Source organism: Microtus pennsylvanicus, chromosome 18 (assembly GCF_037038515.1).
Source record: "Microtus pennsylvanicus isolate mMicPen1 chromosome 18, mMicPen1.hap1, whole genome shotgun sequence".
Classification (NCBI taxonomy): Eukaryota; Metazoa; Chordata; class Mammalia; order Rodentia; family Cricetidae; genus Microtus; species Microtus pennsylvanicus.
In genome coordinates this window covers 13,189,962-13,213,865 of record NC_134596.1, presented here as the reverse complement: position 1 = coordinate 13,213,865, position 23,904 = coordinate 13,189,962, and the positions used below count along the sequence as shown (strand labels likewise).

The window sequence follows — 23,904 nt, the reverse complement described above, 5'->3', positions numbered from 1 at the left end:
TGTGTTCCCCACATGGGATGCAGAGCCCACTCTCTTGTGTGCTGCAGCCACGATTATTATTTTTTTTGAAGATATACTTAACATGATTTATTTCTGACTTCTCGCTATATATTTTGGTATATAGGAAAGCTACTAATTTTGCATGTTTGTTTTTATATCCTGCTACTTTACTAAAAGTGTTGACCAGATAAATCAAAGAGTTTTCATGTGGGGGAATCAGGATCTTTTTATTATAGGTTCACTTCCTTTGCAAATATGAATAATTTTACTTCTTCATTTCCTATTTAGATTATTTTATTTCTCTCACTTTTCTTGATCATCCCAGTTAAGACTTCAAGCAGCGTATTGATAGGAGTGGACAGAGTGGGTCATCTTCATTTAGGAGTTTAGAAGACATGGTCTTATTTCCTCACTTTAGAACATTGTTAGTTCATATGGCCTTTATTATATTACACTGATCATGATTTATTTATGTTATTAGTTCTTCAGGATTTTTTTGACCACAAATAGATGTTGAACTTTGGCAAAGGCCTTTTCTTGGGTTGGAGTGGTGACATTTGTTTCATAATCATGAGGATCAGAGTTCAAATCCCAGAACCCACATGGCAAACTGAGCATCCTGCAAATGCCTGTAACTCAAACTCAGAGGGATCTGATACCTTTTCTGGCCTCTATGAGCATGCTTGCCTGTCTACACAAATATTTATAGAAATGAATAATAATAGAGGCTTATTCTGTAGCTACTGAGATTATTGTGTAAGCTATTTGTCTGCTGAACTACACTTGCTGATTGGCAAATATTGAAGTTAACTTGGAATGACATGAACTCAGTCATAGTGTTCAATCTTCTGAATGTGTTTCTCAATCCCATTTGTAAGAATTTTATTGAGAACTGATGTGTCCTTGTTCATCGGGAGAATTCCCAGATACTTTTCTTTCTTTGTTGTGTTTTATCCACTGGCATCAGCGAGCTCCCCATTGTAGCATGAGTGTGGCAGTGCTCTCCCCGTTGGTATTTTATGGAATAGTGTGAGGAGTATCACTTCTAGTTCTTTAAATGACTTACCAATCATTTATCTGGTGTTACGAGCTCTTCTTTGTTGAGAGATAGTCATTACTGCTTACATTTTCTTGAACATTAAGCTTCTGTTGAAGTTGTGTTATGACTAAGCTTGGTTGCCCACTTACCTACACCTGGAATAACTAAATCCAAAACACTGGACACACATGTGAAGGATTTCTCCTGATTGGCTCATTGGAAGTAGGAGGACCCACCCTTCCTGGTGATAGCCCGCATGAAAGGATGCGAAAGAAGGAAGCTTTTGGTTTTTTTGCCTGCATGCCCATGCGCACACTGGGAAGTTCATCTATCCTGTCCCTAAGCCATTCCTTTAAATAGCAGTGACTTAAATTCTCCAGCCAAAGGACTCAAGCTGACAGAAAGGACCATGAAACAAGCTATGTGTTGTCTACAGGAAACATAGCTTCACAGAGGCATGGTCTTAGAGTAAAAGAGTGGACAAAAGGTCTTCAATATGATTCGAGGAGGAAGTAAGCAGGCATTGCTACCCTAATATTAATACCTTTAGTTCCAGTACTTAGGCAGATCTCCATGAGTTCAAGGACAGCCTGGTCTACACAGTGAGTTTCAGGACAGCCAGATTTACATAGTGAAACCCTGTCTTGACCCCTCTTCCAAACTCCAAACACTAATCTGACAAGTTAAAGGATACATCATTCTAACCAAGGAAGCTGGTAACTAAGAATATAATATGGTTCTTAACATAGATACACCAAACTGTGGTGCATCCAGTCTCAATGTCAACCCATTAATAGTAGATGAACCCAATGCTCTACTTTCTCTAATAGGCAGATCACATGATCAAAAAACAGACAAAATAACATCAGAATTAATCGATATCATACATTAAATAGACATAATAGAAGTGTGCACACCTGAGTTGATATCACACCTGAGAAACACATTCTACTCGGCAGCGCATGGAGCTTCTCTAGAATAGATGTGGTCATCCTGAGACAGCAAGCAAAGGCTCCCAAGTTCAGAAAGACTGAAATAACTCCATGTATGCTCTCTCACCATAATGCAGTAACACGTAAAATTGACAGCAAACAAATCTCTTGTCAACCCACAAACTCATGGAGATTAAACAGTTCACTACTGAATGTTGGATGGGTTGAAGAAGAAATCAAGAAGGAAAATTTTTTCAGGAACTAAATGACAATGAAAAATACAGCACAAGAAAACTTCTGGGACACTTTGAGAGCAGGGACATTTATAGCTTGAGGCGCCGACATTCGGAAATCAGAAAGAGCACGCATAAATGACTTAATGACACAATGCAAAAATTTTGAAGAAAACAAGAATAAACCAAATCAAAGACCAGTCAACAGTAAAAAAATAATAATAATAAAATTTAGAGCAGAAATGATGAAACAGAAACAAAGAAAACAATATAAAGAAATCAGCAACCATAGCAGCTGGTTCTTGTGAAGATAAACAAGATCAGCAGGCCCTGTGCCCAACTAAGTAGAAGAAAGAAAGAAATGAACCCCCCCCCCAAAGAAGGGAAAAATGCACAAATTAACATCACCAACGATGAAAACTAAATTAACAGGAGATAGCAACCACTGGTCATTAACATCCCTTAATGTAAATGGACTCAACTCACCTATAAAAAGGCACAGGCTAACAGACTGGACACGAAAACAGAATCCATCCTTCTTCTGCTTACAAGAAACACATCTCAACCTCAAAGACAGACATCATCTCAGAGTAAAGGGTTGGGAAAAAAATATACCAATCAAATGGACCTAAGAAACAAGCGGGTGTAACTATCCTAATATCTAACAAAACAGACTTCAAGCTAAAATCAGTCAAAAGAGACAAAGAGAAGGTCATTTCATATTAGTCACAGGAAAAATCCACCAAGAGGAAATTGCAATACTGAACATCTATGCCCCCAATACAAGGGTACCTTCATATGTGAAAGAAACACTTCTAAAGCTTAAATCATACATTAACCCCACACACTAATAGTGGGAGACTTCAACACACCACTCTAACCACTGGACAGGTCAATCAGACAAAAAATGAACAGAGAAATAAGAGAACTAACAGATGTTATGACTCAAATGGACTTAACAGACAACTATAGACTATTTCATCCAAACAGAAAAGAATACCGTAGTAAAATTGGCAATCTTACCAAAATCAATCTACAGATTCAATGCAATACCCATCAAAATCCCAGCAAAATTCTTCAAAGGCCTTGAAAGAACGGTTTGTAGGATGGCTTTCTTTGCTTTATATTTAAAAAACACCTATCGGCCATCTCCTTTGCGGCATCATGGCTGCCTTCCAGCCTCTGGTGAAGCCCAAGATCGTCAAAAAGAGGCACCAATCAGATCGATATGTCAAGATTAAGCGAAACTGGCGGAAACCCAGTGGTACTGACAACAGGGCGCAGAGAAGATTCAAGGGCCAGATCCTGATGCCCAACATTGGTTACGGAAGCAACAAGAAAACCAAGCACATGCTGCCTAGTGGCTTCCGGAAGTTTCTGGTCCACAGCGTCAAGGAGCTGGAGGAGCTGCTGAGGTGCAGCAAATCTTACTGTGCTGAGATTGCTCACAATGTTTCCTCCAAGAACTGAAAAGCCATCGTAGAAAGAGCAGCACAGCAGCCATCAGTCACCAATCCCAGCGCCAGCCTGCACAGCGAAGAGAATGAGTAGAGGGCTTGCGTGCATGTTTTATTTGTGTTTAAATAAAACCACAAAAACTGAAGAAAAAAAAACCACCTATGAGTAAGTACATGTGATAATTGTCTTTCTGTGTCTGGGTTACCTCACTCAAAATAATGTTTTCTAGCTCCAACCATTTTCCTGCAATATTGTGAAAATGACCATTTTGCCAAAAGATGTAATGCAATTCCAATTAAAATACCCATCTCATTCTTCACAAAATTTAAAAATGCTATTCTAAAATTCATATGGAGCCAAAGAAGACTAAAAATAACTAAAATAATTGTAGGCAAAAAGAATGATTCTGGAAGGATTACCTTTCCAGATAGCAAGATTTATTTCAGAACTGTAGTAATAAAACAATATGGTACTGACACAAAACGGATATGGAGACCAATGTAATAAGACAGAAGGTCCAAACATGGGTGCATCTGACTCCAACCACTTAGTACTTGACAGAGGCAAAAAGAACACAAATGGGGTAAAAATGTGTCTTTAACAGATGGGTGCCACCCGAAGAAGAATATTATTCTCCTTTCTCTCACCTTGTACGAAGAGCAACTCCAAATGGATTAAAGATCCAGATGTGAAACTGAGAGACAAGACTGCTGGGAGAAAGCGTAGGCAGTGCCTACCTGATATAGGTGTGGGAAAGGGCTTCCTGAATAGCTTGTTAGGCCAGCCTTGAGGCTGACAACTGGGACTTCATAAAACTCAAAAGGTTCTGCACAGCTAAAGAAGGAGCCCGTGGAATGGGAGAGCATCCTTTCTGCTCCTACTCCTGATGGAGGGCTGCCACCCAGATCATAGGAACACTGAAAACAAAAGCAACCAAACGAACGACCCCTGCCCCCCAAAAATCCCCAGTGTGAAAACAATGAAAAGTGGCCTTGATACCCAAACAGAGAGTTCTCAGAATTAAAAAGGACTGCTAAGGAATAGCTCAGAAAGTGCCCATCAACCCTAGCCATTCGGGAAATGCAAATCAAAACACTTTGAGATTTCATTTTACCTTAGTCAGAAGGACAAAGATCAACTAAATAACCAACAGCAAACGCTGGTGAGGATATGGGGGGAAAGGGAACCGTTGTTCATTATTGGTGTGATTTCATACTGGCCAAGTGTGGAGATTTTTAAAACAACTAAAAAATATATCTACCGTATAACCCAGCTAAACCACCCCAAGGCATACACCCGTAGAACATACCTCCTTGCAGATACGTGCTCATTACAGCCAAATCAACTCACAATAGCCAAATCATGAAAACAGCCTAAATGTCCTCAACCAATGAGCGGATAGTGAAAATTTGATACACATGCACTATGAATACTATTCAACTGTAAAGAAAAATAAAACCATAAAATTTACAGATAAGCTGGGCAGTGGTGGTGCACACTTATAATTCCAGCACTCAGGAGGCAGAGGCAGGAGGATCTCTGTGAGTTCGAGGCCAGCCTGGTCTACAGAGCTAGCTCCAGGATAGGCTCCAAAGCTACAGAGAAACCCTGTCTTGAATAAACCAATATAGAAAAGAAAAAGAAAAAATAATTTACAGATAAATGTATTTAGAAAAGGTCATACTGAGTGAGGTGTCCCAGACCAGAAAGACTATTTATTGTTACATATTCAAGCTCCTTTGAGTTTCCTAACCTCAGATCTTCAGATTGTAGATATAACTGCAGTAACCAGGAAAATGCAAAGGGATGTGTATGTATGTGTGTGTCTATGTGTGTGTGAGTGTATGTGTCTATGTGTGTGTGTGTGAATGTGTGTGCCTAATGTGTGTGTGTGTGAATGTGTGTGTCTATGTGTGTATGTGTGAGTGTATGTGTCTATGTGTGTGTGTGAATGTGTGTGCCTAATGTGTGTGTGTGTGTGAATGTGTGTGTCTATGTGTGTATGTGTGAATGTATGTGTCTATGTGTGTGTTTGTGTGAATGTGTGTGTCTAATGTGTGTGTATGTGTATGAGTGTGTGGTAGGGGGCAGGGTCCAGATCTGTGAAACAGTAGCATCTAGAGGGTCTGGGGTAGAAGTGGAGATCCTTTGCTATTTTGAGCAGCTTTCCTGGAGTTAGTAATACCGTACAGAGTTGGAGACTAAGGAAGGTCAGTGGGCTCCTCCTCCTAGAACTATGCCCTGCCTTCACATCTCCATCAGGCTAAGCCTATGGTAGGGGGATAAGGAGTTGGTTGTGGCCCAAATGAATATTTAAGACATGCCTTCATTTGTTACCCATACACCCATAGGGCAACTTCTAGAGACCTTAATGTTTTAAAAATAATTTTATTGTCATGACTGTTTTGCTTGGAGAGCAGATCTGCCTAATTCCACTGTGGCCATTCTGAAGCCAAGCTCGGCACATCCCTTCATTCTGTGCTTGCTGATCGTCTTTTCTCTCATGGCCCAAGACTGTGATGTGGAGAGGCGGAAATGGTCCCTCAGCAATCCCTTCAGCAGCTAGTTTTTCTGTGATAGGCATTCTGAGTTTAACCATGTCACTCTAACAGAAACATCCTCTATAGTCGTGGTTTGAATAAGAACCGCCCCATAGGTTCATATACTTGAAGGCTTTGTCGTGAGAGAATGGAACTCTTTCTTTTCTTTTTTTTTAAAATTTATTTATTTATTAAAGATTTCTGCCTCCTCCCCGCCACTGCCTCCCATTTCCCTCCCCCTCCCCTGATCAAGTCCCCCTCCCTCATCAGCTTGAAGAGCAATCAGGGTTCCCTGATCTGTGGGAAGTCCAAGGACCACCCACCTCCATCCAGGTCTAGTAAGGTGAGCATCCAAACTGCCTAGGCTCCCCCAAAGCCAGTACGTGCAGTAGGATCAAAAACCCATTGCCATTGTTCTTGAGTTCTCAGTCGTCCTCATTGTCCACTATGTTCAGCAAGTCAGGTTTTATCCCATGCTTTGTCAGACTCTTTGAAAGGATTACAAGGATTAGAAGGATTAGAAGGTGTCACGTTCCTGGAGTAGGTGTGGCCTTGGTGGAGGAAGTGTGTCACTGGGGGTGGGCTTTGAGCTTTCCAAAGGCCATGCTAGACCCAGTCTCGTCTGTCTGTCTCAATCTGTCTGTCTCTGCCTGCCCCTCTGTCTCTGTCTCTCTCTTCCTACAGATCAGGGCATATTTCTCAGCTACCTCTCCAACACCACACCTGCCTGCCACCTTGCTCTCTGCCATGATGATAACGGAGTAAGTCTTGGAAACTGTAAGCAAGCCTCAAATTCAATGCATCTTAAAAAAAATAAGAGTTCCCTTGGTCATAGTGTCTCTTCACAGCAATGGGACAACGACTAAGAAAAGGTGCAAAGCAAGACCAATCGCCAAGAGTGTTTAAAAACGGGCCTGGAATGATCCTTCTGGTGCATTTTCCGCCACATGGAGGTGTCATGATTGGTATATGGGTAAATTTTTCTAATTGTCATTTACTTGTATATTACTTTAATTGGAATACCCAGGGCTCTGCCAGATTAGTAGACAACCATCCATTCAGAAGCAGGTGAGATTGCTGACGCTGGGTTGTGTCTGCTTTAACTGCAGTGCCTCCCGCCGATTTCATATTATTGTGAGCAGGAAGGCATTGGCGGTTCTGTGAGAATTGCACGGCATTTGCTTTCTTGCGTGTTTATTGTAGGTTGTTTTAGATTTTTTAATACTTATTAATACTTTTTAATACTTCATAGCTCTGTGGTATTTGATAACCTACAATTGATTTTTTAGTATTTTTCTCCTTTATCTGTGTCAGCCTAGTCATTAGGGAGCCAAACTGAGCATAATCGCTTTGTTGCCTTGACATGAATGAAAAGGTTGTTAGGTCTCAATTCCTTCTCATTTATATTCATCACTGCACTGCAGAATCCCAATAAAAATCAGGCAGTTTCTGCACATAAGCTTAGGATGGGAGACTGTGTCTTCACTGTCCATACAATAGTATAGATACATGTAGAATTGATTGTCTTCATAGTAATAAGTCAGGATATACCTTTGTAAAATTTAGTTGTATAGCTACTTTTAGACTTTTCTATTAATATAAGGACATAAAATGACTGGGCAGAGGTGGCACACACCTTTAATCCCACTGAGAGGCAGAGGCAGGTGGATTTCTGTGACTTTGAGGCCAGCCTGGACTACAGAGTGAGTTCCAGGACAGATTGAAAAGCTGCACAAAGAAACCATGTCTCAACAAACAAACAAACAAACAAACAAACAAACAAACAAAAAACTTTAAAAACCCACAAAATGTTTACCCTTAGGGGGATAAGAACTAAGTGATTTAATTTGTGGCTGAAATTAATCTAAGAAAAAGAAAACAGTTCAGCGAAGATCGTGTTTCCTCTTAATTACAGAGAAGTCTGAACAGCTTTTGGCTGGCTATTAATCAAGAGGCAAATCTGGTACAGAAGTGTGAGTCCGAGAATCAGCCTTGCACAGAGGGTTGGAGTCTCTGGAGCTGGAGTTACAGGCAGTTGTGAGATGCTGTAGAGCTGCTGGTCATGCCGGAAGGGTCTCTGCAAGAACAGGGAGTGCTCTTCATCCCTGCGCCATCTCCAGCCCCTCAGCTTGCGTTTCCTTCCTGAGTGAACTGACATATTTTTCATGATTGAGAACCATTTTCACACCTTTTTGGTGATGTGCGTGCATGTCAAATTTCCCATTCTTCTTTTCTCTTTGAGAGGATCTTGCTTTCTCTCCTGGGCTGGCCTAGAACTAGAAATCTTTCTGCCGCGGACTCCTCATATTGCAGATGTGACCACCACACCTGCCCAGTGTTCCATTTTCTGTTGAGTTTTGAGTTTTCTTTCGCAGTTTTAGAAGCCCTTCCTTTACTAAGGAGCAGAGCTTCCTAGCTATGATGCGTGCTGGGCCTCTCTCTTCTCCCACTTTGACAGTTGTGCTGTGACTTTGCATGCGCTGGTGTCTATTTTTTGTCATGCAAATTTCAGATCCCTTTATTTACCACATTCATGAATTATGCACGAGAACTTTTGTTTGTATTTAGAAATACTTTATGTACGTCCAGGCTAAAAGGGAAATTATCCATTGCTTAGGATGTCATTATTTTTAACTCGTAATTCTCTGACTCATTTAGAATCCTTGCTCTGCTTGGATCCAATTTTATTTTATGTTCAAATGTGTCCCTTGTTGTCTCAGGAACACTCACTAAACAGGATACTTATATTGGGGCCATCTAGATTCCACTCTGTGTGGGCTAACTTTTCACACCTGTGACTTCTCTCTATGTCTCATGGTCTACTTATCCACTCCTGTAGGGTACAAAGATACAGTGTGAAACTTTTGGTTTGCTTTTAATGTCTGGCAGGCTCAGTTATCTCGTAGTCTCTCTTTTTCAGTAGATAATTGTGCATTCCTTTTTGTATCAGCTTACAGTGTGTGTCTATATTTTCATCCAGTCGAGAAGCAGAATGAGTCTTCTTTGTCTCTGCTCAAGCCCAGGTCTATGTCTTATAAGAACATATCATCTTTGTTTATAGTATGCACACTGTTCTCTATCAACATATTCTCTATTGGTTTTCTAGATGAAGATCCTCCTGTGGTTCCCTGCTGTACAAGAATTCAGCCTAGGGCCTCACGTTGCTAGTCAAGTTCTCTGTTACTCAGCTACTCCAGCAGGAACGTATGATTTTTCTTCCAGAGACAGGCTTGTAGACTTAAGATTTTTCCTGGGGTCACTCTTCTCTAAAGAGATAACAAAATTCTACACTTCCAGAAGAAATTCGGATTTGTAGCATAAATGAAACCGCATGGAAAGCCCCGGCACAGGGAGTCACTCGTATCCACTATAGAACGGAAAGAACACTCTTTAAAGTTGCGTTCCTGGTGCCAGTCCAGAGCCACTCAGCAAGCTGGCAACCCCACACACAGCCGCCTCAGACCTCCCATGCTGGCCATGTATCTCTGTTATCAATCAAAATTCAAGACGGGACATTCTTTTCACACCACCGAACTACATGTTAGTCAGGTGTACAACTACAATGCAAGCCCATGAAGTTTAGCAAATCTCTAACTGTGACTGTATAGAGGAAAAGATTTTAGCATTTGCCTATTAAATGAGATCCTGACACTGAGATGGTCTATTCCTTTTATCATACTGAGAAAACATATTTCAGTTCATATTTTCTTGAGTCTTTTAATTATTAATGGGTACTGATTTTTCTAAGGATTGATTTTTTTTTCATTCTAGAATTTATAGTGGTAATGTTCCTCTTAGATCAATTAATGTAATTCAAGCTGTTAATTAATTTACTATTATTGAAAAAGCTTTCAATTTTAGAATAAATCATCTTTGTCTTAAGACACAATTTTAATCTTTTGAAAGTTTTTATTAGCGTATGTTAATTATACATAATAATAGGGTTCATCACGATATTTTAATATGCATGTGTAAGATATTTTGATCACATTTACCCAGTCACCCTCTCGGCCCCCCTCCTACTCCTGCACACCATCTCCTTTTCCCCAACTTGTTGCCCTTCCGTTTTCAAGTCTTTATTTTCAGTCACCCAATGATGTTATTATGATTTCTTACAAGAGCTTGGCAAACATTATTTATGGGAGCATAAGCAACTTAACAGTAGCTCTACCACTGAAGATCTTGATCCCTCCGCTAGAAACCATGAACTACTGCCTCTGATGATCTCAGGGAAGATATCTGAACCCCTCCCCTATTTCCTGCTGTCTTCTCTTTGCCTTGCTGGGGTGATAGAAATGCCCATGAATGACTGAACATTCAACCATCACTTATAATCAGCACGTTCACCCAGTTGTATGCTCTGTAATAACTATCCTTTGCAAAAAGATGCTTCTCTGATGATTTGGGATTTATGAATATGTTTTATTACTGTTGGTTAACAAAGAAACTGTTTTGATTAATAGCTTAGCAGAATAAAGTCAGGCGGGAAATCCAAACAGAGAGATAGAGAGAGAGTGTGTAGGCCAAGTCAAAGAGACACCATGTAGCTGCCGAAGGAGAAAGATGCCAGCCAGAACCTTACTGGGGCGATACACAGATTAATACAAATGGGTTAATTTTAGATGTAAGAGTTAGTTAATAAGAAGCCCGAGCTAATAGGTCAAACAATTAATTAATATAGTTTCTGTGTGATTATTTAGGTCTGAGCGGCCGGGAAACAAACAAACAGTCTCTGCATATACTCTGATCAAAGCTGTCCATAATGCTAATCAATGGGCATAAGTGTACATATGTAGAAGGCAGTTCGGCAAGCATATCACATCCAGTTAGCAGTACAATCGCTGCAGCCTTTTCTGGAAGGCTTGGTTCCTTCGCAGCTCAGGCTTCTTGACCAGGTTTACAGAAACAGATGAGGAGTAAGTCTGCAATCCGATCAGAAAGAAAACAGTTACCCAAGACAGACTTGCCACTGCCGCTCCAGCGGACGCATCCTGCCTGGCCTGTAGATGGTGCAGTAGGCAAGGGTCGCAGCTAAGTCAGACTACTGATGACAACCTCCCAGTTCATTGCCAGGAACACGGCTCCTCCAAAAAGGCTGCACCTACTCCCCACAAGAGCACACCCGATCTTGCCCAAACAGTCCTACCAACTGGGGACCAAACATTTAAATATATGAACCTGTGAAGCTATTCTCATTCAAACCATCACAAGGGGAAAAGAGTTTCTAGTTCAGGTCTGACTTTGTTTCTCTAGTTTCTGCTTCCAGAGTAGGAGGTAGCTTCAGCAGTAGGGTTTTACCATCTAGTCCTGATGGGTAGTCAGTGGTAGGGGTAGCTGCCTGGATTGCTGCAGGAGCCTCAGAGGCCACCCTCACTGACAATTCACAGGGAGCCATCTATCCCAGTCTTGGCAATGGGACTTCTATTAATAATAACATTATGGCATCTGGGAGTGGTTTTATTCATACATGCAGGGTACTGCTGGTTAAACTCTTCATTTTTTAAAAATTAATCTACAAAGTAGCAGGCTTCCATTTGGCTTTTTCATATAGACTTAGTTTTGATTGATCTTCTCTTCAACAACCTCCTTTCCCATCTCCTGTTCCTACCTTGGTTAAACGGTTTCACTCCCAGAATTCCCCTTTACACTTTTATAGCTTATGTGTCAATACTATGACTCCCTCACTTTAAAACCTCTTCTCCTGATTCTCTCTCTTTTTATTTTTATCAGCTTCCATACCCACATAAATACACAGACATAAAAATTAGAAACTGGGATCCACATATGAGAAGAAAATATGGCATTTATTCTTTCGAGTTTGGGTAACCTTGCTTAAGATAGTAATTTCCAGTTCCCTCCATTTCCTTGCAAATAGTATGATTTAGTTTTTCCTTATGGCTGGATACAGTTTCTTTAGGGCCTCTTAGGGCTATAACCACTTCAACTACAAATAAGAATGCTTGATCTTCTTTCATTTAGATTTGAATTTTTTTGATTGACTTCTTCTTACTCCTAAAGTTAAGACTTCCAGGATTCTACTGAATGAGAATGGAGACAATGCACACACTTGCCTCACTCCCGATTTTACTGGAAATTCTTTGAGATTTGGCTGGAGGTGTGACATATGTATCATGAGATATGTTGCTATAAGGGCTATAAGCCCTTTTTTTTCAAGACAGGGTTTCTCTGTAGCTTTTGGTGCCTGTCCTGGAACTAGCTCTTGTAGACCAGGCTTGCCTCGAACTCACAGAGATCCACCTGCCTCTGCCTCCTGAGTGCTGGGATTAAAGGCGTGCGCCACCACCACCCGGCTTCTTTATACTTTTTTGATGAAAATAGGTTGGGTTGTGCCAAAAAGTCTTCTCTGCATCTATTGAGATGATCATATGATTATTTATTTATTTTAAAATACGTTTTAGTTAGAATACAATTATATCAATTTCCCCTTTCCCTTTTTTCCACCCAGCCCCTCTTCCTACGTCCCCTTCTCCCAACCCCTCCCTTGTTCTACTCTCATATATGTGTGTGTGTGTGTGTGTGTGTGTGTGTGTGTGTGTGTGTGTGAAGGGGAACATCCTGTCTCACTCCTGACTTTAATGGAATTACTTTGGGTTTTTCTTCATTTAGTCTAATGTTGGCTGTGAGTTTGTCATGTATAGCCTTTAATATGTTGACATATGTTCTCTCCAGCCCTACTCTTTCTAAACCTTTTTTTTGAGACAGGGTTTCTCTGTAGCTTTGGGGCCTGTCCTGAAACTTTCTCTGTAGTTCAGACTGGCCTCAAACTTACAGAGATCCACCTGCCTCTGCCTCTCAAGTGCTGGGATTAAAAGCATATGCCACCACTGCCCAGCTCTCTTTAGGACTTTAATCATGAAGACATGTTAGAATTTGTCAAAGGATTTTTTTTCATCTATTGAGATGATCATGTGATTTTTTTGTTTTAAGTTCATTTACATGATTTATTAAACCATCCCTACTTTTCTAAGATAAAGTAGATGATCAGCTTGATATGTGCTTGTATTCAGTTTGCTCGTATTTTATTAAGGATTTTTTATCTATGGTCATTGTAGTAGTATCTTTACCTTGTTTGTGTATTAGAATAATACTTAGTACTGGCTTCATAGAACAAGTTTGGAAGTGATTGTTGTATTTCTATTTTTGAATAACTTAAGAAGTATTGGTTGTAATTCTTCCTTGAAAGTTTGGTAGAGTTCTGCTCTGAACCCTGGCATTCCCAGCTGGAAGGCTTCTTACTGCTGTTTCTGTTTCTTCCTTTGTTATGGGTTCATTTAGGTTGTCGGTCTCTTCTTGGTTTAACATCAGTAGTTTGAATGAATCATGAATTTGTTCATTTCTTTTAGATTTTCCCAACAGAATGGAGTTCAGATTTTGACTTGTTTTGATTTTTGAGACAGGGTTTCTCTGTGCATCTCTGGTTGTCCTGGAACTCTCTCAATAGACCAGAATGGCCTCGAACTCAGAAATTCACCTGCCTCTGCCTCCAGTTGCTGGGATTAAAGGTGTGCATTGCCTGGATGGAGTTCATAATTTTTTTATTAAAAATTTTACTTTTCATTTTAGATACTAGTCCCAGTTTCCTCTCCCTCCCCTTCTCCTGTCCTCCCATCTCCTTCCTTCTTATCCCCCATCTACTCCTCAGAGGGGGTAAGGCCTTCCTTGGGGAGTCAACAAGGTCTGGCATATCAACTTGAGACAGGATCAAGCCCCTACCCTGTGTATCAGGGCTGAGTAAGATATCCCACCATCGGGAATGGGCTCCAAAAAGTCAGTTTATGTACCTGGGGTAGGTCCTGATGCCACTGCTAGCCCCTCCAAACAGATCAAGTCACATGACTGTCATCCCCATTCAGAGGGTCTAGTTTGGTCCCATGCAGGTCCCCAGCTGTAAGTCCATAGTCCTTGAGCTCCCACTAGCTCAGGTCAGCTGTCTCTGTGGTTTTCCCCATCATGATTTTGACCCCTCTTGCTCATCCGATCCCTCCTCCCTCTCTTCAGTTGAACTCCAGGAGCCTAGACCAGTTCTTGGCTGTTGGTCACTGCATCTGCTTCCATCAGTTACTGGATGTAGGTTCTATGAAGACATAGGGTAGTCACTAATCTAATCAAAGGGAAGACCCTTTCAGACATCTTCTTCACTGTTGCTAAGAGTCTTAGTTGAGGTCATCCTTGTGGATTCCTGAGAATCTCTCTAACACCAGAGTTCTCCCTTAACCCATAATGATTCTCTCTACCAAGACATCTCTTTCATTACTCTCTCCCCCAGCTCAGTCTTCTTGATCCTCATGTTCCCATCCCCCATCTCCTCCTTTCCACCCCCTCCCCAGTTTACCCAGAAGAACCTTAACTATTTTCCATCCTGGGAACCTCCATCCCATCAGTGTCCCTCTGAGTTCAGATGTTTAAAGTATTCTTTTATAATTTTCAAAATTTCTTTGGTGTCTGCTGTAATGTTTCCTTGCTCATCTCTGCTTCTGTTAGACCGGTCTATTTCTATCTTTCTTTTGTTTGGCTGAGCCAAGGAACTATTGATGTTGTTATATTTTCAAAGAACCAGCTTTTAGATCCATTTTTTTGGTGTTACTTTCTATGTTTGTATTAATTACTTTCTGTTTTATTATTATTTCTTTCTGACTACTAAGTTTGGTTTGTTCTTGTTTCTCCAAATTTTTGAGTTGCATCACTAAGTCATGTATTTGTGATCTTCATGATGTTTTAAGCATAGGAACTTGGAGCTAAGAACTTCCCTCTTAGAACCACTTTTTCACATTCCCCAAAGGCTTTCTTGCATTGCGCTTTCACTTTCATTTAGTTCCAGGGATATTTTTATTTTATTTTTAAACCTAGTCATCCCTCAGTAATGACTTGTTTGATTTCCATGAGTTTATGTATTTACTAGAGATTTTTTCTATTAGTTTTAAGTTTCATTGCATAAACATCATACATAAAGAGCATACACGGATTTATTTCAAATTTGCTGTATTTTTAAGGTTTGTGTGTGTGTGTGTGTGTGTGTATGTTGTCCTAGCATGTGACCTGTTTATCACATTTCCATGTGCTGCTGAGTGGAATGTACATCCTGTGATATTTTGGTGAAATAGTTTGTCGATATCTGTTAAGTGCGGGGAATCTCTTCAAATGCCAGGGCTGGCCCAGTAACGATCTGCATGAGGCAGTAAGGAAATCTGGTCCCACGAGACTCTGTAGCCGGTGTTGGTTCAAACTTGTAGAGTCTGACACAGGCAGTTTATTTTTGGCATATTTAAATACAGCACGATCTGGGAAGATGTTTCCCAATGATTATTCATTCAACTCTGCATGCCCAACAAAGTGTAAAACATGTTTACACTGAAACTTTTTACAAAGTTCCTATGGCCTCTTCTGTTAAGATGGAGTTCTGTTGACTCAGAAACAGTGCTCAAGCTAAGGGTCTATGGAGAATGAGATAAAGAAAAAAAATATCTGTGGGAATCAGGTGTGGCCTGGCTCTACAAATAAAAGTTGCTTAAGCTCTTGTAAAGTACAAGTGACATCTTCCATAAAGAGGGGTTTTTATTGAGCAAGAAACAGTGCTCAAGATAAAGGTCTAGGGAGGAAGAGTCTGGGATAAACACAATAGTCTGCCGCCTGGAACTACAGAAAGCACGGGTCCCCAGGCTATTAACTATATCCATGCTCAGCTTTCCAGGTGGAAAGCAGGGATACGACGCCTCCATTAAGTGAACAACCCGGCATGTTTAGCATTCCCGTTTTCCCTAGTGCTTATCTCTGAGAACAAGGATCTTGTGCCCTCTCTAGCAGCTATGTCCTTTTTAGTGTAACTTTTCATTTAATTCCTAGATCTCTCTGTTGGTTTTTTTGTTCCAGGCGCCACTGGCTCTGTGTAGAGAAAGAGCCACGGGGAAGATAAATGGTCAGATGCTGTGCTCATTTCCCCGAAGGCGGTGGTGCTGAGATTCTCAGTTTCTTGCTGGCTATCGACGTCCTCTGTGCTGTCCTGTTTTATGTTGTTAATTTTGAAAGTTGAATATCAGTGTTATTCTGTTTTTTGCAGAAGGCCACGGTTTTATTTACTTCTTTGAAATCTCAATGATTTTACTTGAACATGTGCCCAATATTCTGACTCAGTAATGGCGCCATTCCTCTCTTCTGTTTCCCTCCCCACGGCTCCCATTTCTGCTGCGTGTTGGGCTCTTCAGTTTATTATAATAACTTAATTTCCTCAGTTATTTAAAACCTTTCTTCAGTGACTAGAATTATGTTTTCATTTATTTCTGTTTTTCCTTTGGCATCTCATGAATTTATTGTTTATTTCTGAGAAATCGTATTCTGTAAGTCACCCCTGAGGTCCACCACTGTTTTTCTTGCCCATTACTTACTTTGGTTTCTGACTTCAAGAATTTAGGTTATTCTAAAGTGTGGGCTCTCAGTCTCCCTCTGCACCACGGTTGAGGATGGAAGGAACTCCTCCCCGCCGTCCCCCTTAAGCATGACATTTGGCTGCCTGACCCTCCATGTTTTCTAAACCTCTGAAACATAAAGAAGTGTTTCTGTTCTCTTAGTGTTTTTCTTGAAAAGAATTTCATACAATCTATTCTGATCATGCTCCCAACACCCCATGATCCTTTCCACCCACCCAACTCTTTGCCCTTTCCTTCTCTTTCTAAAATTTAGATCTAAAATCTATAGAGCACGCAAAGGTTTAAGTTCCATTTTCAAACAAATAAGCCAATCAATAAACGGACAAACAAGACAGGTAGGCACATGGCAAATTATATATATATATGTGTGTATGTATATATGAAAAAATTTTACTCTAAAGCCATTATGGAAATCTAAATCAAACATTAAGATTCTATCTCACTGCAATCAGCATGGCTAGAGTCAACACAAAACCACAGGCTGGAGCACCAGTGCAGTTGGTAAAGTGCTTGTTCTGTAAGCATGAGGGTCGAAGCTCAATCCTCAGAACCCATTAAAAATAAGAAGCCCGATGTGGTAACATAAAATTCCAGTCCTAGCACTAGGGGGCAGATAAAGGCAGCTCTGGCCTGCTTGGCGTGTTTCAGGTCAGGGAGAGGTGTCAGAAACAGCTGGGGGTGAGCAGTGTCTGTCCTCTGACCTCCACACAATGGCACATGTACCCTCCACACACACACACACACACACACACACACACACACACACACACACACACACCAGGAGGATGGCACAGGCAAGGGCAATACACCTCCAGCATAGCTGCGGCACCTGACAGACTCGAATGGAATGCCATCATGAAACCATGGCTCTCTCCGGTAGGTACAGAGTCCCTACAGAAATGAGGGGACACGAGGGGAGACCCTGAGAGCCCTTCCTGCTGTCGGCCACTGCCCTTCTGTGCATGTCCCCTCTGGCACCTCCTTCTGCACTCAGAGGTGATGCGTTTTAGGGTGGTGGGGACATTGGAGGTAAGGTCTTTTAGGGTGGGAGGGACATTGGAGGTGAGGTGTTTTAGGGTGGTGGGGACATTGGAAGTGAGGTGTTTTAGGGTGGTGGGGACATTGGAGGTGAGGTCTTTTAGGGTGGTGGGGACATTGGAGGTGAGGTCTTTTAGGGTGGTGGGGACATTGGAGGTGAGGTGTTTTAGGGTGGGAGGGACATTGGAGGTGGGGTGTTTTAGGATGGTGGGGACATTGGAAGTGAAGTGTTTTTGGGTCTTGGGGACACAGGTGAGCACTGCTTTCTAACTTGTACAGTTTCGAAGTTTCCTATCTTCAAGTGATGAGGAAAGCAAGCGTCGTGGTGTATTTTCTGTTGGTGAAATAATATGGAAATACTGGGCTCTCTTAGAATGTAACAGGCCCCTTCTTAGCTCTGCTGTGTTTAGTTCGGGGGGGCTAGGATCCTGGTGTTCAATGGCCACCAAAGTCGTCCCAAGCCAGAGACCTTTGGGTACTGTCTCATAAATTCAAAGAATGAAATTCACTGGCTACAAAGGGTGAGATTTAGAAGGACGTAATTTTAGAAAGAGAAAAAGAAAAGCAGCATTCATGTACAGCAGAAGGGGCACAGGAATGGGACAGCACTGAGCCTCACTGTTGAGTTAATACAGCTTCAGTGGATGGACTAGGGGCGGGGGCATGAGCTGCGCTCCAGATGTCAGGAACTCCTAGGGTAGCCGTCACATTCTCAGTATGGTTTCCAGAAAGGGGCCCTCTTTTAGGGTAAAGTAATAAGGAAAAAAACAGACCACTTCCCCCTTCCTAGATTTTCCAGCCTCTGACCGTGGTGGAAAACGGACATTTTTGACCTAGACACTTCTGTTATTTCTGGCCTCCCACAACAGGATGAGTTTAGAGAGATTCTCAAGGACATTCCTGGTTCTTATCCAAGAAACTGCTGCCGCCTTTTTGGAGTATTTTAGCCCTAAACTGCCTCGCCAGTTTCTATCCCCTGCCCTTATTAATAATTTGTGAAGGTGGACAGATATTTATAATGAATCGAAGTTGGTTTGGTTTAGGGTTCTGGAGGCTGAAAGTTCAAGATGGAAATACTGTACAGTGGTCAGGTACAGCGTGTGAGAGGAAGCAGGACCTGAACAAACCTACTGCCTTGAAAAGACTTTAATTCACCCTGAGCATGGAGAACGTCAGTAGCCTCAATGCTTCCGAAGGGTCCATCCCACCAACACCGCGTTGGGCGTTAAACACTTAACGCATGACCTGTGAGGGACACGCTGAAACCACAGCAGAAGGGTTCTTTGTTCTTTTCTTCTTGGTTTTCTTGTCTTTTGGGGAGAAAGTTTTGGGACAAAAGAGACGTACGCTGTACTGTGTTGCCAGTTTATAAAATGAAAACCCCGTGAGCCAGTCAACAAACACTGCGGGGCGCTACTGTGGTGGCCACAAACCAGAACCGTGGGCGTTTCAAGGTGCCTGCGCCTGCCCCGTAATGGCTGTGAATGGGAGCGAGGAGTCAGACTGGAGGTCCAGGTCTTTCCCTTTGCAACCTGATCCTGGTTTGTCCCCAGCCATCTCCTGGGGAACCGGGTTGGCGATTCACAAAAAAAAAAAAAAAAAGACCTGAATATCACTTACCAGAAAGTGGAGATCAGCAAGGAACTTCTTGCATGCATCTTATCTGCCTCAACCCATTCCCCACCACCACCCCTAAACTGCCCTTGGTGAGACTGAACTGAACTTTCTCTACCACTCAGTCCCTGTGACCTCCACAGCTGAGTCACCGGAAATGTCCTGATAGGGCTGCACCTGGAACAGAAACATCTTTTCTGGGTTGACTCTCCTTATATCCCGATGTGGTTGAAGGATCCGCCTCTCTGTCCCGACAGCACCAATCAGCACAGGCTTGGATCTTTGTCTTCCGGGCATCTTCCTCAAGGCCATACCTGTTAATGCTGACTAGACTCTGCACTAGCCTGGGCCTACAGCCACAGCCTCGTACCTGTTTTCCTGCAGGAGCAATCCTGAGACGTGACAACACAGGGGGCCTTGGAGTCCCCCTGGGGGTTCTTAGTTTCATTGATAAAAGAATTTAAGAGTGGACTCAATGGAACAAACCTCAAGGGCAGTTTAAAAGGAAGATTGGAAAGTAAGCAAGCTGCCACGTGCTGGGGAAGGGAGCTTTACAGAGAAAGAGAAGGAAGCCCAGAATGCTGAGTTGTCATTGTCTAGTGTGGAAAGTGTACCCAGAAAGGAGATAAATTGAAGGGTAGGAAAAGTTAAACCTTTCTGAAGAAAATTCGTCAGATTTAAAGGCTGCAAGGCTGCAGCCTAGATGCCCCGCTCCAAGTCTGTACCCCGGATGCCCTGCTGCAAGACTGTGGCCCAGATGCCCCTCTGCGAGGCTGCATCCTGGATGCCCTGCTGCAAGACTGCATCCTGGATGGTGGCCCAGATGCCCTGTTGCAAGCCTGCGGCCTGGATGCCCCGTTGCAAGGCTGCATCCCAAATGCCTGACTGCAAGACTGCAGCCTGGATGCTCTACTGCAAGGCTGCAGCCCAGATCCACTGCTGCAAGGCTGCAGCCCAGATGCCCTGCTGCTCCATGGCCAGTCAGGCTACCGCACTAAAGGCCGCGATCCTGCGAAGAAAGAAGCACATTCTCTCATTAAAGAACTAACTATTCTGCATAGCTATTGAGCATGCCTTAAGACGAGCCACGTTCCTAGGGGTGGCCCTTTAACTGAGAGGGTGACCCGGCCCAACTGGGGGGCAGTGTCTTTTCTCTTGACTGGCAGTTTTTCCTACTCTTAACACTTCTTAGAAGGAACCCTAAAATCATTTAGCAACCAGGCAAGAGCTCAGAGTACCAAACTCGTTTGGCCTTGTTGACTTCTACGAGAGCTCAAAGACTTTGCCTTGGGGTCTTTTTGCTCTAAACTATCCAGCCAGTTCAATTTCTATTCCATTCCCAGTATGATCCATTGCGCTTGGTGTTGTCCCAACAGGCTTATCTTTTTCAAGACTCCACGCCTCATGGGACCTACACCCTGACTGGGTGTCACACTGATGTGCAATGGGAGGGAAGGCTGAGGGTTTAAGCTCGTCTGAATGTGTCATGTTAATTTTTAATGTTTTTCTTGCTAATGGCCACCGAACCACACTCATCATTTTAAAGACTCTTCTTGTTAAAAGGTTGAAACACAGTTCTAGCACATGGAGGAATTTCTGCGTTCCGTGTTGTTTTAATGAAGAAAAGAAAAGTTTTACAAGGGCTAGCCCATGAAATATTCATGCGGACTACTTCCCGAATGAGAAGATAGTTCTGATATGTAAGAAGCACTCTACCAACATTAAAGATTAATTCCAAATAACAAGAGAGCGGAACAGAGCGGCGAGATGCAAACGAGTTTTCCAGAGTTAGAGTCGTGACCCAGACTTCCACGCGGAGCTGGCCTGAGCCATCGAGGTCTCTAAGGGCCTCTCTATCCGCACACCCTTTCTGTCCTGGAAGGGTGGGGTGGTAGTGATGGGGTAGGAGAGCAGCGTCTTGGGGAAATCTCTGGGATTTTTGTTTTTTTTTTTTCGCTTCATTTTTCTGTAATGGAAAGTACCCCTTACAGAGTAGACTGGACTAGCAACGTTCTGAATCTGCGCTTCAGTCTCCTAGAGTAGTTTTCTGAGCCAGGCTCCTTTTGTAGCCAGGACAATGGGACCTGTTGGGGAAGCTCATGGAACCCGGGGTCACCATTCAGGTAGTAGGAGAGGACAGCTAATACACCAAGAAAGAAGTGACCGACTCCTAAATGACCTCCGTGCTTACACAGGGGTCCGGGTGCAGGATGTGTGGTTCCTTACCAGCGGTGAGAAGCATGGCATTTATAGGAAGAGAAACTCTGGAGAATTCTGCCTTGCGGTTATAATATCAGCTCATTGTGACTCAGTTTACGAATCAGGCTTCACAGTGCAGGAAGAGGGAGGAGGGTAGAAGAGCAGCCGTTGCCATGTGTTCTCTCTGACTGTGCCGTTGGTGTAGAGATGCTCTCTCTGTTTCTTTTCTGATTTCTTCTTCCTTAGAAGTCACCAAAGAGGCCCCAGCCTCAATGGCTCCTCTACTAGGGTGACCCCTGAGTGCTCCCAACTGTAAAGAAGTATTATAGTTGTGAGTCTCTGCAGATGATCACACACACACACACACACACACACACACACACACACACACACCTTTCTTTCTTTTCAAAAGAAACAAAGAGAAGGAGACCAATTTATTAAGTGGCCTGGAAAGAGGTGGTTATGTCTGTCCAGTTATTTATTTAGATTAAGCTTTCATACAGAGAAGCATTAATGTTTCAGGGAAGCTAGAGACTTAGTTGCTAATCAATGGAGGGAACTTGGGTGCCCCATGGATGGGGTAGTTTCAGGTGCACCTGCATTGCGGGCTTAGAGAGTGACTGGAAGAGGCCTGACCCCCCCCTCTTGCTACTTTGTTATGTCTATCTTCTAAAATCTGGACTTGGTTGGGCTTTTTCTCTTTAGAGGCTCTTCCTAAGACAGTGTGGAGTGAGAACCTAGGGCCCCAAATTTCTTAAAATCCATTCATTCATATTTAAATTTGAGAAGAAGAAAAACACTCAAAAATAAAATTATTCTAGAGATAATTATGGTCTGAATACGTTCCGTTTAATGAGATTCTCCGAGCATGATATGTTGAGTAAATCAAATCAATGATACACTTTAACACTCTGAAATCATTTATACCACATATAAAGAAGCGTTACACGGGCTTTAATTTTCTTCAGAATCTGCTTTTTGCTAAAACATAGAAAAAAAGTTTCTTCTTTCTTGACTTCAAAATTTGCCGATATTCTTTGCTTGGAAGAGATCGGGCAGTGGGGCTTCTTACACTCTGCATGCTAAGACAGGCCACCTAATCCGGATCAGGAAACAGGAGAATCTCTGCCCTCTCTAAGGGGGAAGGATTTCTGATGGAGGGGAAACAACGGGGAATGTTTAGCGGAATCTTTCCATTTTTTTAAAAAAATATTTATTTATTTATTATGTATACAATATTCTGTTTTGCGTGTATGCCTGAAGGCCAGAAGAGGGCACTGGACCTCATTACAGATGGTTGTGAGCCACCATATGGCTGCTGGGAATTGAACTCAGGACATTTGGAAGAGCAGGCAATGCTCTTAACTGCTGAGCCATCTCTCCAGCCCCCGGGATCTTTCCATTTTAAGACTGAACCTTGGAGGTGAACAGTTGAAAAGTGGCCCTGGGACTCCCCACGCCCCCAGTCTCCAAATCTGGGTGTGTACTCTGCTCAGTACTGGGAGCCTGGCTCACTGGGCAGAACCTACTGACTGCTCAGCATCCCAGGCGGGCTTAGCTTCCCTTACCTTGCAGAAGAGCAGAGTTCAGCAGCTGTGTTCTGCTGTTCCTTGCGGTGTGAAGTCTGGGATTCAGATGGCTACTCACTTATGATGTCATCTGCCCCTTCACCCAGGACTTTACCCAGAGTAGCTGTATTGGTGCTGAGCCCAGGTCAGCTCCAACCCCTATGGTGGTGGGGTGGGGGTGGGGTGGGCAATTGTGATTACAAAAAGGTTTTCCCTTCAGTGTTACAACACTCAGGAACTTGAAAAATTGTTTTTCGGAATTTTAACAGATTACAAAATTCAGTTTCGCAAGCAAAATAATCCATAATTGAATACCAATGATAGACATTCTTAACGTTTTGATGTAGAGGGTTCCTATTTTGTGCGTATATGGTAATTTACAACCAAATTAGAATCATACACGCATATGATTTTCTAGTGAAATTATTCCCAAGTAGTACATACCCTTTAATATTGTTCCTATGATTACTTCTCCATATGACTGTATATCACCCTAAAAGTGTTCAAAGTGTTGGTTGTTTGGGTATCCCATGGCCAACTTTCTCCTGTCCCTTGTTATTTAGATAATTTCCTATTTTTACTCACCTGGAAGGGCTCTGCAGACTATGCATGTGTGTGTGTCTGTGTCTCTGTGTGTATGTGTGTGGTGTATGTGTGGTGTGCGTGTGGGGTATGGGGGGATTGTATATGTGTGGTGTGTGTGTGGTGTGTATGTGTGTGTGTGTAGTTTGTGTGTGTGTGTGTGTGTGTGTGTAGTGTCTATATGTGGTGATGGGAATTGAACCTAGAACCCAGGGCCTTGTGCATGCTTGGCAAATGTTCTCCCATGAGCTAATCCCCA

General features: G+C 42.5%; 1 protein-coding gene and 1 pseudogene across 2 annotated transcripts in view; both read left to right on the top strand.

The window, feature by feature from the left end:
- Positions 1-23,904, top strand: part of Oca2 (OCA2 melanosomal transmembrane protein) — a 220,857-nt gene that overhangs the window by 105,109 nt on the left and 91,844 nt on the right. The gene's annotated exons all lie outside the window — the stretch shown is intronic.
- LOC142837688 (large ribosomal subunit protein eL32-like) lies at positions 3,355-3,755 on the top strand (annotated as a pseudogene).